At 43.4% G+C, this 12,563-nt stretch overlaps 1 long non-coding RNA gene across 1 annotated transcript; it reads left to right on the forward strand.

Moving 5' to 3' along the window:
- Window positions 1–948: 948 nt before the first annotated feature.
- LOC138917790 (uncharacterized) lies at window positions 949–11,969 on the forward strand. The gene is made up of 2 exons (XR_011426221.1): window positions 949–4,603; window positions 4,967–11,969. It is a non-coding gene; the product is annotated as an uncharacterized lncRNA (long non-coding RNA).
- The last annotated feature ends 594 nt before the right edge of the window (window positions 11,970–12,563 follow it).

The following is a 12,563-nucleotide window of genomic DNA, read 5'->3' on the forward strand; positions in this document are numbered from 1 at the left end:
AGCACCCTGACCATTGCCATCCCCCACACAGTCGCCGCGGTCCTTGCCCCGCCGCCTCGCCCCCCTCTTCCTGCTGCCCTGCCTGGACAAGCGGTCCCCGGGAAGAGTCTGGGGGCTCTCGGGCGCCACAGGCGGGCTGTGGCACACCGCGTGCACGCTGTGCGCCCGCTTCTGTCAGCGCGGGGCGGACTCTCGTAGGGAAGGAAGTCTTCCCCATGCATCGAGCGGGCGGTGGAGCGGGGAAAGGACCCAGAGGTGCTCGTGGAGCGCGCGGCCCCCAGCCCCGCTGAGCCCGGCGGAACGTCGTCCTCGGGGCCCGACTCGAGGCCGGCGGCCGAGGCCCGGCTGCGCGCCGCGCCCTGGGCCTGCCGTGCGCTCCTGCCCTGGCGTGAGACGCGGGGGAAGCGCGGCTGGCCCCGCCGGCCTGGGGACCCGCCGTCGCAGCGGCCAGAAAGTCCCGGTCAGCCAGCCCCGAGCTACGCGGGCCTGGGAGCCGGGCGCCGCCGCCGCCGCCTCGACTTGGCCAGGCGGGAGCAGCCGCCAGGCCGGCCCGGTGCGCGCGCCACGAGCCCCGCAGGCCAGGGGAGCCGCCGCCGCCGCCAGGTAGTGACCGTTGCACTGCGGGAGGCCGCGGGCCCACCAGAGCGTGGGCAGGTGAGGGCCCGGGTAGGCAGCCTCCCTCCGTGCACCCGTCGGGGTCTCCACCGCCCGGGCCCCGCCCCCGGGAGCAGGGACCTGCGCCTTCTCCTGTCCTGCCGGCGACCCTGGCGCCCGTGCTGGCTGCATGGGGCCACGACTCCCATTCCTGGGGCGCGTGCCGCAGCACCGGCGACGGTGGCGCTGGGGGGGGGGGGGGGGCGCGGGGCGGGGCGCGGCGGGGTGGCGGGTGCTGGGACCGGATTCTCAGCCTTGGGCTCCAGCGGGGCGGCGGGGGGCGGCGAGGAAGGAGTGGCGTGGGGTGGTCGTGCGGGCAGGGCGCGCCGCGCAGACCCTTGAGGTCCAAGTGCAGACAGAGGAAATCAGTAAAGGGGCTTCCAGCCTGTGGGATCCCCTCGGTGCGTGCGTTTCCCTTGGGCCTTCAGGGAAGCGGGAGGCGGTGCTGCCTCCAGCCCAGGGAGAGGAGGAAGTAGCGGTGCCAGTTGTTGACCCCGCGAAATTTGGAATCAGGAGCAGGATGCAGGCGCCGGGCGCCAGTGAAAGGATAAAGGGTTCTCCCGATCCTCTTCCTCAGTTAAAGGGATTGTCTTTTGAATTTGAAGTTTCATCTCCCATTCTTGCTCCTTTCTTTCTGTTTCTAATCTTTTACTTTCAGCTTTACAGAAACTATGCTTTTCACTTCCACTTGCTATGCAAGACCCTGAACTTTTGTTTTTAAAAAAATCTCAGAATGTTCTGTTTGAATGTCCTGGGGTTTTTCAGGCAATTGTGTTTTGATTTGTTCTGTGGTGTTTTGCAAGCTGTCCATTTCCTCATGTTTGGCTCAATAGACTTGTGTGTGTTTCCTATGCATTTGCTTGTGCTGGTATGTCAGATCATCCTTTTCCTGTTTCTGCTCTAGGAAAGACGGAAGTCGTTGTGTCTTCCTCTGCTTTTGCTCTTCGGTTATCTTTTGACCATGTTTTGTTTGCTCCTCCATATGACCTTTTATCACATTCGACTCAGAGACCTCAGATGGTAGTGGTGTAACAGCATCCAGCAGTTTAGGATCAACCACAGGTGAGGCTGGAGCCTGTTCTCTCAGTCGCTCCAGTTCTTCTTTCTGGTGACTGTTTTGTTCTTCCAGGGAGGGAAGCCTTGTGTCTTCTTCCTCTAGGGTTTCCTATAAAGTTTTGGTGTCTCTCAAAGCTGGAGTTTCCAGTCTCTCCTTCTCAGGTGGTACAGTTGCCTGAATGGCTTCCGTCTCCTTTCTCCCTGAGTCAGGGAATTCTTCCACCTCTTGCATCCCCTTTCTCAGCACATCTTTGGTGAAGTTAGTGATGTGTTTGGTGAGGGAAGCCACACTGCTGCCCACTTGCCCAAGGGACTGGCCTAAGCTGGAACCGAGGCCACCAAACCAGAAGGCCATCACTGTGGTTCACAGCACTGACCTGGTGCACTTCTCAAAGAGTGTCCAGCCCAGTCGGACAGTCCCACCAGGTGTCAGGTCACTGGTGACTGCATGTGGCTACGAGTCAAAGCACTATGAGGCATTCTCAGCCAATGCCAGCTTGTGGGAGGGCCCTCCAACAGGGAGGGTGTGGCTGTAAACTCTGAGGCCTTACCTGGGACCTTACTAATGCCTCATCTACAGTCACCCATCCCTCCAGGTGCCTCTGTTCTTCCAGAAGACTTCTTCCAACCACCGTGGTTGGGGCTCTTCTCCCTCTGCTTCAGTGACTTTCCCAGTGCCAGGTGCCACTCCTGCCACTTCACTGTCAGCTGCCATGATAGCTGCTCTAAAGGCTGTCATCTCCAACCTACCTCCACCTGTACATGTGTGCGCAGGTGTGCTAATAGAAAGTACCCATTGCCTCTGAGCTTTTTACTATGTGTTCCATACCGTCCACATTGTCCTTCAGCTGCTTATCTTCATGCCACAGTTTTTTTTTCAATTTTCATTAAATTGTACATAGTGATGCACATCCGCCTTAAGATTGCATCTCAGTACGCTTTGACAAATATCTATACCTGCGGATAAGCACAACCCTAGTGAAGACACTGAACATTTCCGGTGTGAAATAGGAAACCAAACAGGTCACTTATGTCTAAGGGCTTTAAAATGGAGCCAGAAACCCATTATGGAAATGGGTCTTATGCACGTCCTCATTGGGCAGAATATGATCTTTTGAACTCAGTCAAGACTCAAATATTCTGAGAATCCTGCAATAAACCTGCAACTTGTCACAGTGACAGACTTTTACCTCTTTGTAGTCAGCCTTAGCAATTAATTATGTTTAGTCAAAATTAAGTTTCTGTCACCGACTCCAATTAACGTTCTTTGTAATGCAAATCTCCCTCTTTTGCCTTTAAAAGCCCTGGTTTCTTAGTCCCAGTGGGATGCTATTTCCAGTTGCTTCTCAAATCTGTGTACCCCTAATTGTAATTCTTTGAACCCAAAATGAACGCCTTTCTGCCTCTCAGTTTGGCTCTTTGCTTTGATGTTAACATACACGTGCCAGGAGTAGGACCTGAAGCAATCTCCCCTTTGTGGACCGGCATCCTCAGGAACCGGATATGGTACCTACACGAGCCCCTTGTGCTGACGGTTTCCAGGGACCTGTGGCTCCTGCAATTGGGAGCCCTCCCACGTTCTGACCTCCTTCCACTTGGTTGAGTTCAGTGTCTTTTTGGGGATGGTTGACTGCCTATGAGACAATTGTCTCAGTGCCAGTGTGGCTTTTTTGGCTCAAGGTCATTGCCCCAGGAAGGACTTCCCTTGCAGAGTTTTCTCCCCTCTGCTTGGTGAGCACTCTGACATAATTGATGGGTTTCCCTATTGTCATTCTTACTGTTTTGTTTGCCCCCTTTTCTTTAACATGGGACTTTTATTTCCTGAAGTTCCTTGAGAAGTTCCTCCCTCAGGATCTCCAGCTGGTTTTCTGTTGAAAACATATGGTCCCTTCTCTTGTAAATTTTAATCCCAGTGAACCAAGATTACTAAGGATGATTTGCAATTACAACTGGCAGTAGAAGGAACATCCTGATTTGATACTATCATTTGATACTATCATTTAAAAGTGCATGCAGTTAAAAGCAAAGGCTTCAAAATTCCACAATAGTTTTATTGAAAGTTTGGTTGTGTAGGTACCTGAAATTGGCCACCCCAAGATATGTCTCTTTGGCATCAGGATTATTTGAAGCTGATTGCTTTTGATAAACTGGGAGAGGGAAGAAGGCTCTGAGGAACGGAACTTGCCCTTTGTTAGGACACGTTTACATTTGTAAGGTAAATCTCCATCTGTAAAATGTGCCTCCCTCTCTGTACCAGGAAGAAGAAAGGAGATGCCCTTCTCTCTAGAAACTCTTACAATATCAAAGGCAAGGACCTAAATCTGCATTTTATTGTGCTAGTCTGGTAACCTCCTGTAACTGACTTCCCTCCCCCTCCCAATGTTGACATTTCTTTAAGGATTAAGCATCTTTCCTTAGGCTAGGAACTGATTGCTGCACTCACCTGTGACCACCCAGCTCCAGACACTAGACTTGCCTCCGGCTACACCCACCGAGATAGCAGACCCACTACCTGCTGTGTCCATCAAGTGCCGACAGGGCAATCTTGCGACTATTGTGGGAGGGACATTTCAATCATATGTGAAACACCCTGTTTGGGGGTATATAACCACTATGTGCACCCCACTTTTTCGGTGCCCTTTCTTCCTTCAGGAAGAAAGGCCCTGGGCCATGGTTCCTCATAAAGCTTTGTTTAATTTTCTCTTGCTTTTCTGTCTCATGTGAATTTAATTCGTTCTCTGGCCAGACGAACCCACATTTGGGAAGAGGAAATGTCTTCCTCCCCTACAGTTTTGGCGTAGTCGGCAGTATAAAATTTCACTGGCTGAACACTGCTTGCTCCTGGACTGCTGCGGCTGAGAGATCCCGGACCCCTGACAAGAGCCGGCAAGAGGTAAGAGTTCTTACCACGTCAGTCTCCCAGATCTCTGCCTACAGACTCCAATGGAAGCAAGAGTGGTGAGCTTTTTGCTCTTCTAAATTTAGATTAGCAGGAGAAAATGTTGGTGAGGCTAGTGACAAATAAAAATGGCAAGTAATAGGACATATTGGAATATATGAGGAAGCCATTTGGTGTAAACCTAATTAGGCCTGACCTTGTCTTTCCAAAAGGGCCTGACCTAGGCCGTTGAGCATGCATTGTATATCTACTTTAGAGATTCACTATGGCAAAAGCAAAGGCCCTTGAGATAAAGGTGCAACTTCCCTTCCCGTCCCAATGTTGGCGTCTCCTTAAGGATTAAGTATCTTTCCTTAGGCTAGAAACTGATTGCTGTGCTCACCTGTGACCGCCCAGCTTGAGACGATAGACTTGCCTCCTGCTATGCCCACCAAGATAGCAGACCCACTACCTGCTGTGTCCATCAAGTGCTGTGCCGACAGGGCAATCTTGTGACTATTGTGGGAGGGACATTTCAATCATATGTGAAACACCCTCTTTGAGGGTATATAACTGCCCTGTGTACCCCCACTTCTTTGGAGTGCTCTCTTCCTTTGTGGAAAGACTCTGCCAGGTTATAATCCTAAGATTTAAGCTCAGAATAAACTCACCCAAATTTTCACTTATAGATTGGTTATGGATTATTTTCATCAACATGAGTCACTAATAAGGGTAGGAGACCTGTGATTTATTCTGTGAACTGTCCTGCTGAGGTTGTGTGCCCAGCATAGGAACTGTTGTGTGACTCTTATCTTGATAAGCCTGTGGAAGAGGCTGTGAGGGCGACGTCTGATCTCTTCTTTTCTTTGTCTGTTTTGCTCATCATCTCTTCTGTTGTCACCAAGTCGAGGTTAAGTTCAGGCTGGACCTGACCAGAACCTGGACCTTCTGTAAAATCGAAAACTTGGGTTTCTCTGTGCCTTTGTGATGCAGTTGGACAGGTAGATCAACCTAGAATGTAATTTGAGTTACAACCCAGTTTCTGGGAAATCAAGAGCAACTGTGCTTAGAAAATCCTTGCAAGACTGGAAATACTGCTCTAGAGGCAGTTTAGATTCCACCCAGTTCCTTTATCTCGAAAAGGATTATCATCTCCCCTCTCCAGGAACTACTACCTAGCCAATCATTAATTCCTAAGACTGAAGAAAAAAAAAGGGGAGGGGAAGAAAAAACAGCTTCCAAATTCTTTTTGGTAGCAATCTTGAGTTCTGCTAAGTTAAGTGATAAAAATCTGAGTATCTGGGTAATTTTTGGATTGGATAGAACAAACGTTGCTAAACATCTAAGTTTATCTGCTTTTGGTTTTTATTGCAGAGATGCTAAAAGTCTTTGGGCCTTTTACTGTAAAGTGATGTGTTCCTAGAAATTATGAAGTGTTTAGAATGCTGATATAAAAGACAATTCATAATTGCTTACCTTTTTAGTGTTTACTAGGGTCTGTTAATGGTTAAAAGTTCTAGTTAACATATATAATTAAAGCTATTGGAAATTAATAAGGAAAACAGCTCTGCATTCAAGGAAAGGAAGTTTTCAGTAAAGAAGGTATAAAGAATGGAAATATTTTTGTTTGGTTGGTTAAGAAAGATAAATTTGTCCTAATGTACTAGAAGGGAAGAAAGAAAGCTTGGGACAAATTCTGAAGGCAAAAAGAAAGTTATAGGAGGTTTGTGAAAGAAATTCTGAAAGAGTTTTGTACCTGGTCAAGTTGGTTAAGATTGAAATGAATCTGATTAAGTAAATGGGTTTTAATATGAAAAAAGGTAAACTGGTACAAAAATTAGAATTTGGCTCTCTCTTAAAAGGATAATTTTCTTAAACTCTTAGTCTGCTCTTGATAACGAGATTATAAAAGGTTTTTCCTTCTGAGTAAGTTTACAAAAGATCTATGTTTTGTTGTATCTATGTTTATGTTTCCTAGGTGCAAAAGACAGAGGTCTCTCTATTGTGGCTTTTTTTTTTTTTTTTTTTTTTTTTGCTGTTGATACCTAAGCATTGTTTCACAGTGAGCATTGTTTAAATAAGTGTTTTAAAAACCTTTTGATATTTTTGCCAAGCTTCTCTCTCAAAAAAAAATTATTCAAGTCCTAAATAAAGGTTTTCCTTTGACCTGAATGAAGGAAGAGAATTTCTCTGAGGATTTTCAGAGGGCCCCTGAGACTTCTCAAAGAAATTTGCTCTCTCTTCCTATAAGGTGAAAAATACTAAACTACTTAGGCTTATTTAGTATGTTAATTTACATTGGAAGCATTATCAGATAAGCGATGATAATCTTTCTTAAGTGGTATTATGTGGGTAAATGCTATTGATATAGATGTCTTAAAATTATATAGCATTCTTGAAATTCTGATCTGTCCTGGTTATCGGTCATAACTCCAGTTATTATCTTAAAGTGTTGCACGTCACAGAAGTAGCCAAGTTTCTTTGTCAATTGCCCTTTTGAGTCTTTTGTCCACTTACAGATAGTTGCTGTTTTACTCTGATGCTTTTTGCTTTTGCAAATATGTCTTATCTTCAGAGACATTCATGGAAAAGACTCCGACACTTACTCTGGATTACAGTTTTCTGATAAACTTTCAGATTGTAAAACTGAACTGGGTAAGAAATTACAGAAATCTAAAGGAGAAACTGATGACCTGGTAAAACTGCTAATAGAAGATTAAGATCAAGAACAGATTGTACAGGACTGAATGAACTGAGGGTGATAATTTTTGTGACTCTTACTTGAAATATTGTTGATTTTTTGATGTTTTGCTTTGTTTTCTCAGATTCAAGAAAATCTTTTTCTCTTTTCTCTTATGCTAGCTATGACTTATAGCAATTTAGTGAAATTGAGTGAAGTTATACCTTTGTTAGCAAAACTGAGACATTTATCTTTTTCTCCCTACCTGATCCCTCGAGAGTTTGGAAACTCTTTGTGAGTATGGTTATTTCATGGCAATATAGTTATTTGCATACGTTCAATAAGAATCTGTTCTCCTTATAACAGGACATTGGTTATCTTGCCAAGCTTTGACTGGAATGTCATATTTGAGAAAAACATACAGACTTGGATATGGCAATACTGCGTTTGAGGAATAAGGTTGACTTTCTGGAAATAAAGCCACTTGGAAAAATGAGCCTGGTACCTTGCTTTACAGAGAGATTCCAGCAATCTTACCTGATAAGTAAGGAAGCTTGCTTATCTGGCAGGTGCAAGGAACCTCGGAATATTTGGGGGACCTCAAGAAGAGAGGAATTCACCCAAACCTAAGGTATTGCAGGCAAGGCCTGATGGCACAAATCCTTGGCTTGGCTTTCCCGGCCTCAAGAGGTCTTTACAGTTCAATCTGAGATTCCTCATAAAAATTCCAGCAAAGCAAATTTAAGAGCCTATCTGATCAATTGCTATTCTTGCTGCACTTATGTAAATAATTGGGCCAAGTTTCATGAAACTAAACTTATATTACAAACCAATTAGTCTTCATTTGACTATCTTTGGTAAAAATGAGGGTGATTTTAGAGAGAAGAATTATGTTTCAGTGAAAAAACTATAATGCACATTTGTGGATATTAGATCCTAGTTCTGTTAATTGTCTTTGAGGCTTTTTCTACCTGTGAGCTGGACTGGATCCTGAATTCTTCTACTGAAATATCTGGTTACAAACCTCCAAACTAATGTTTTCAATTTTTCCCTCATTTTCTTCTGGAATCATTGAGAATTGAACATGCTCTTTTTCCTGAAACCTTGCAAACTGAAGCTGAACGACGTGATAGAAACTTAAGAGAGATTCCTGTCTGTTGCTGTGTAAGCTGGAAGCCACTCACAAAGATACCTGAATGCCCGATGACGTCATCAGAGACCTTTCAAGCTACAAAAAGATGCTTTGACTCTGACAGCTAGAAGGCTTCTTGACTGCCTGCCCCCTGGAGGCAGGAACTAATTTATAATTTGCTCCAACCAATAACCTTGTTACCTTGCTTCCAACATCACAAGGGAGAGAAGACCACGACTGCATTCTATTGTTTAATTTGGTTTACAAATGAGTCTTACTTCAATGATAAGTGAGGATGTTACACTGTCTAGCCTCAAGAATGCCTGCTACTTTCTGTTAACTCTGCTAACCCAGTAAAAGATTTCCTTCTACAGGCTCAAGAAATTGCCACGGAACAAGAGAAACAGATATGGCAGTCAAAAGGGGGAATTATTGACACCCCCTCGCAGATGTGGTTCGGGCCCAATAAGAAACCCACTCCATGGGTCACAAGGCCACTTTCCCCTTCCCAAGGGACCCTTTGAGGTATGGCAATTGGACTTTGTCCAAATGCCACCATCTCAAGGATATAAATACATCTTGGTAATGATTTGCATGTTTTCACATTGGATTGAGGCCTTTCCCTGCAGAAGAGCAATGGCTTTAACAGTAGGTAAATTACTATTAGAGAGAATAATTCCTGTTTGGGGAATTCCTACTGAGTTACATAGTGACTAGGGAACTCAAATCTGTTTGTAATGTTTGGCCAATATTGCAGCATTTCCCCTGTGCTTACCATCCTCAATCCTCAGGATTGGTAAAAGGAACTAACGGCACAACCAAAACTTAATTGGCAAGCTTTCAGAAACATTTACTCTCTCATGGCCAAAAGCTCTTGTGCTAGCGCTCTTTAATCTTAGATCTATACTTTTTGTAAACATCGGCTGTCTCATTTTGAAATAATAGTAAAACAGCCTATGCAATTGGATGAAGAAATATATGAACCAGCTTTGCTTAAGGGATGTATTACATTGTTTTCATGGTCTTATTGTGGTGCTTAAAAGAAATGAAAGATTTGTAGCTGATTCTTTCACAGAGAAGTCCCAGAACTTAAGGATCATGGACTGTAACCGGAAGAATTTATGTATTGAAAGAGACATCAAATAAGTCTCTTTGCAGCCCTATTGGAAAGGACCATACGAGGAGGAGAAGAAGACGACATCTGTTTTAGACAGCTGTCCCAAGACTCCGGACCAGGCCTGTATTGCCAACCTTATATCTCCTTATTTAAACATTTGTTATGCTTAAACTGTATACCTATTTTATAATTTGTTTGGAATGCTATCATACTTAAAGTGATTAATTTGGAACAGACTGATCTTGAAGGCCAGGAATTTATCGAGTGACTCCTAATGGAACTCAATGGTTATGTGGAACAAATCTTTGGCCTTGGCTACTGCCTGGATGGCTAAGACACTGCACCCTGAGCTTCCTTTAAAAGCAGGGAAGGAGTCAGGCTGAGTTAAAACCTGATGTCAATCTCCCTTTCTTAAGGCCAGATGGGCTTGTTCAGTGTTACACTGGTATGGCTATATTTGCAGCTATATTTGCTTCTTCTTTGCAATTAAAAGATGTCATTATTACATTTGGAAGCTCTGACTAAATTTACTCAAGAAGCCCTTAATGATAGTCAAGCAGGAATAACCTTATTCAAATACTGAAATGTCTTTAATGAGAAGGGCTGTCCTTCCAAACAGAATGCCTTTAGATATTCTTACTGCATCCCAAGGTGGTACATAGACAATCACTCAGACTGAATGCTGTGCTTTTATACGTCATGAATCTTCCAATGTGTCATCTCTGCTAAAGTACATGAAGAAGCAGGTGGATACCTTATGCGATCCTGCACCTAGCTTGATTTGTTTCGTTGGCTCCCTTTTCAGTATCAGTTCCCTTTTTTGATCCGGATTGGAATTCCTATTTCTATTATTTATTGGAATCCTTGTACTGGTCATAATATTCAAACTAATTGTTGTTTTCTTTACTCAGGGTTGTAAGAGTAGCATACAAACTCAAGTAATGATTGCTCAACGGCTTGAGATGGTCGATCTGTCTTATAACCCTGGACAAATGTCCTTTTCTGATAGGGACTATGACTAAGAATTCATTTCAGACTAATCCTTTCAAATACGTTGAGTTATTATTGTTACTGTACTTGTTCTATAATCATATACAATGTAAATGTGAACTGTCATAGAAAAGCACATATACAGTGTTTGTGCAACAATCTAAAATTAATTGGAAATTACATGACATGAAATACTTCCTCTGTTAATATATATATAACTCTATGCTTGTCCACTATTTCCCCCCAACGTGGTCGGCTAGGCAAATAAATGAGCTCAAAGCCTAGCACCGAGGGACATGATGGACCCAGGGCAGGCAGCAACCACCCTGGCGCCGAGGAATAATATTTTGATCATAAATGCTTTCTATCGAAAGACTAGAGATGAAAAGGGGGAAATGACAAATAAAAATGGCAAGCAATAGGGTATATTGGAGTATATGAGGAAGACATTTGGTATAAACCTAATTTGGCCTGACTTTGCTTTTTCCAAAAAGGCCTGACTGTGGCTGTTGAGCACACATTGTATATCTGCTCAGACATTTCCTGTGACCAGAACAAAGGCCCTTGAGAAAAAGTTGCATCTTCACCCCCACATTAGCATTTCCTTAGGGATAAGCATTTTTCCTTAGGCTAGGCACTGATTGCTGCACTCACCTTTGACCACCCAGCTCACCTGTGACCACTCAGCTGGAGACAACAGACTGCCACCCTGCTGTGTTCACTGAGACAGAAGACCTACCTGCTGTTTCCATCAATCGCTGTGCCGACAGAGCAGTCTCGCGACTATTGTGAAAGGGACATTTCAATCCTATGTGAAACATCCTGTCTGGGGGTATATAACCAGTCTGTGCACCCCACTTCTTTGGTGCCCTTTCTTTGGGAAGAAAGGCCCCAGGTTATAATCCTCAGATTTAAGCTCAGAATAACTCACCCAAATTTTCATTTATAGATTGGTTATGGATTATTTTTCATCGACAATAGAAACTAATCTAAATGTTTGTCAAGTTAATGTGATATAAAATAATCTTTGGTAAATAAAAGCTTGTCTAAGTTTGTTGGGTTAATTAAAATAGGCATGTCCTGAGAGTTCCCAGCATAAAATAGTAAACTTGTTGTACCTAGCTTTACTAAAAATCAAACAAGTTTACATTATCTCTGCTACAAAATTTGTCAGCAGAAAAGTGACGGCTGCCTTTGTCTAATGTCTCGTGAAGTTTTTGTAGGTAATGTAAACAACATTATTAGGAACAAGTAAAGTAAATGATGTAAGTAAGATAAAAGTTTTTAGCTGAACTTTTTAATAATAGTCATGTGTTATGGTGTAAGTACTTAAAAATAACTTCAAAACCTCTTGGTAACTTGAAACCTCAGAGTTTTACTAAATTAAGCTAAATGCTAGAAATTTATTGAGTATCTTGACCATTTCTAGATAAGATAAAATATTAAAACATTAATTACTAAACATAGGTTTATCTACTTTCAGCTTCTGATTAAAAACAAAAAACCTAAAAGATGTTTGGGTCTATTAGTAAACATGTCTTGTGCCACACTGAAAAAATGTATGCTAAAGGAAATGTATGTTTTCAGTAAAAGAAGGTATAAGGAATGGAGATGCTTTAAGAAAGTAAATTGGTCCTAAAGTCAAAGTGGTTATGGGAAAGAGGAAAGAACAAACTCTGAATATGAGTAAGAAAGTCACTGAAGGTTTGTGGAAAAGGAACCCCGAGAAAAGAAGTTTTCCGCCTAGTCAAGCTGGCAAAGATTGAAGGAATTTAATTAAGTCAGCGTTTCTAAGACCAAAAGTAAGCTGGTGCAAAATTAGAAACTTGGCTTTCTCACTGTTATAAGGATGAGGTTTTCTTGGGCTTCTAGTCTGCTCTTGATGAAGAGATTATGAAAGGCTTCTCTTTACATTTGATAGTCTGCCTAAAAGGCAAAAAAGGGATTTTATGTTTTCAAAATCATTTCCCGTGTTGCTTTTATCAGGTCTTTGATTGCGAGAGCTAAGGGTTTTCTTACGGCCATTTAACTTTCTCTATTTGTCTGAAAGTCTTTG

The sequence above is a fragment of the Equus caballus genome, chromosome 15, assembly GCF_041296265.1.
Source record: "Equus caballus isolate H_3958 breed thoroughbred chromosome 15, TB-T2T, whole genome shotgun sequence".
NCBI classification, from domain to species: domain Eukaryota; kingdom Metazoa; phylum Chordata; class Mammalia; order Perissodactyla; family Equidae; genus Equus; species Equus caballus.